This window comes from Patagioenas fasciata, chromosome 1 (assembly GCF_037038585.1).
Source record: "Patagioenas fasciata isolate bPatFas1 chromosome 1, bPatFas1.hap1, whole genome shotgun sequence".
Taxonomy (NCBI): Eukaryota; Metazoa; Chordata; class Aves; order Columbiformes; family Columbidae; genus Patagioenas; species Patagioenas fasciata.
Window position 1 is genome coordinate 154,074,917 of NC_092520.1, and position 2,736 is coordinate 154,077,652.

A 2,736-nucleotide genomic window follows, 5' to 3' on the forward strand; every position below is an offset into this window, starting at 1 on the left:
AGAATATTAGTTTTTAAAGACAGGTTAAATCGCTGAAGACTGAATTTGTCAGGTTTTTGTATTGGTTAGATTGTTGCCTTACATCAGAGGTGTCAAACTCATTTTCACTGGGGGCCACAGCAGCCTCGCGGTTGCCTTCAAAGGGCCAAATGTAATTTTAGGACTGTATAAATGTAACAGTCCTAAAATTACATTTGGCCCGCGAGGCAACCATGGGGCTGATGTGAAAATGAGTTTGGCACCACTACTTTACATAGCAGCCTTGGCAAGACAGCTGTTTCTATGCACCACTGTTCACACAAAGGTAAAATAAATATATGGCTAAATGAGTGTGTTCTGTATGATTCTGTGAGTCCCTAGTATACCTCCGGGATGCTGGTGGCCTCAAAGCCTCATAGCTGAGAGACACCAGTAAGGACATTCCAGCTTGCAGAGCTCCTGCAGCTTCATAGACTCTTAGAAATCAGGTACACAAGGCAGATGTGCCAGCCTGACAAAATTAATGCAGAGCTTCTCGTTTCCCTAATGCCTTCAGGAGTGACAGACCTGAGAGAGAAAAGGTTTCAGTAACTCAGGTAGGAACCACTCACAGACAAAAATGCAATGGTGGCCCCAGGGCCCAGCTCCCAGCAGGCAGCAGGAATTTGCTGTGAAGATTTCTTTGTTCCCAGCCTCTCCTGTTTTACCCAGCAACCTGTTTAATATTAACCTCTGCTGCTGAGGCCCAGAGGGGGGAGTTCCAACAGAAAGCTCTTTTGGTCATAGCAGGCAGGCAGCACTGGAAAGTCGGACGCTGCAGCAAGCAGAGGGGTGATTTACACACAGCTCCCGTGTTTTCCTACAAAAACTATAATCGTCAGTGGTTCTCTGGGGGTTTCTCTTTTCCCAGTCGCTGTGATCTTGTCACCCTAGCCTCTATACCATCATCAGCCATACATCCCATTTTGGAACCATGCCGGGAACAGCATGGCCAGCCTGCTTCTCAGGGACTAGCAGGGGTCAAACTGGCCCCTTCTCTCCCTGGTTTAGCAAGCCTCAAGTGGCTTTTCTAGTAGAGCTAAAGATGAGGTTAGCTCTTGAAAATTGCTCAAAATAAAACTCTTGTTTCTTATTTCTCAAAATAAGCTTTTGTTTTCATTGTAAGAAACCCAGAAGACAAATCCGAAACCTGGGATGTGCAGAGGACTGGAGGAGTGCCATCAGAGAGGTGCTTGAGTGGCCCTGTTTCATCTCAAGAGGCCTACAGTTTCATATTGGAAAGCTGAGCTAGAAATCCAACAGGCTGGTTTTCCATTTCTTTTAAGGAGAAAAACGGCAAACAGGGCAACACGCTCTAACCCCTGACTTCATCTGATACAGCAGACTGAACTGGGTGCCTACTGCACAGGATCACATTGATATGATCTTGATCTTGAGAGCTGGAAACTGTGTGACTGACTGGCTTGATTACTAAATCATCATCTGGTAGCATGCCAAAAATGCGATAGCCCAGATAGGTCCCTACAGTATTGCAGTCTTTCCAAAGAGATCTCATTGAAATTAAAATGATGTAATTATATTTTTCAAAAATATAATTTTGCCTACACATTTTCTTTTCAGTACATCTGGCTACCCATTCCCCCAGGAAAAAGATACCATTCACAAAATCTTCAGCATCCATTTATGGTATCTGAGGATGCAATCTATCATTCCTGCAATTAAATTCCCTGCAGACTGCATAGCAGAAGTCAGAGGTGGATTGTCTTTGTAACTTACCAAGCTTTGTTTGAAGTTTCCTTTAATGTGTTTATTTGAAAAGATTGGAAGGATGTAGAGAATAAGATGACATCCATGATTGCAGAGTTAAACAAAAGATGCAAAAAACTTACTTTGAAAGGGACAAGTGTAAAGTGTGAATACTGCTTTAATAACCCATGTTTTACAATTTCCTGGTGAACGGATTGTAGTAAAATCTGTTCCCTGATACTGATTACTTCAACAATACACTAGCATTTACTTTAGCTAGTTTTATGTTATGCAGGGAAGTTTTATAGAATCATGTCTTTTTATTCTATAAAGCAATCCCTTCATAGTTAGCCATTTAACCCTGACCTCTCATGTTTTCTGCAGAATATAAAATTGAAACATGCGTAATATCAGTGCATTAGATCTCAAAGTATCATGGCTTTCTTGTGAGGGGATTTATTAATTTCCAAATCTTCGTTCAAAGCCACTCTAAACCTATTAGAATAGATTGTCTTTACAGTAGAATACTGGAATATTTTTTTTTCCGTGAATGCAGCTTGCATTCTCAGTGTAATCAGGCATCTACGTCGTGCAGAGTATCATCATGACTGGCCTCAGACCTGCAGAATTCCTCACTGGGGAGGCCAAGGGCTGGGTAGAGCTCTAACCTTGAGAAGAAAGAGCTCAGCAGCTGCATATGGCGAAGTTGTGGAGGTGGCATGAATGCAATTCCTCTGCTTTTTAGGAGTAAGTACAAAGGGTCTCAGTCTGCGGAGGCATTGTTTTAGTGAGTAATTAATTCCCTGCCTAAAAAAAAAATCTAGCAGCAAAGGAATCTGAAAAATGAAGAAAGTCTTTTTAAAGAGTGAGGGGAAAACGTGGCACCATGTGAACAAAAATAATCACAGCAGCTTCCCTTGCCCAGTGGTGAAATGGCCCCTTGCACCATGGGCAGGGAGGGGTTGCTGAGCTCAGCTGCGCCTGTGGTTAATAATAAACGGGCTCTCCCAG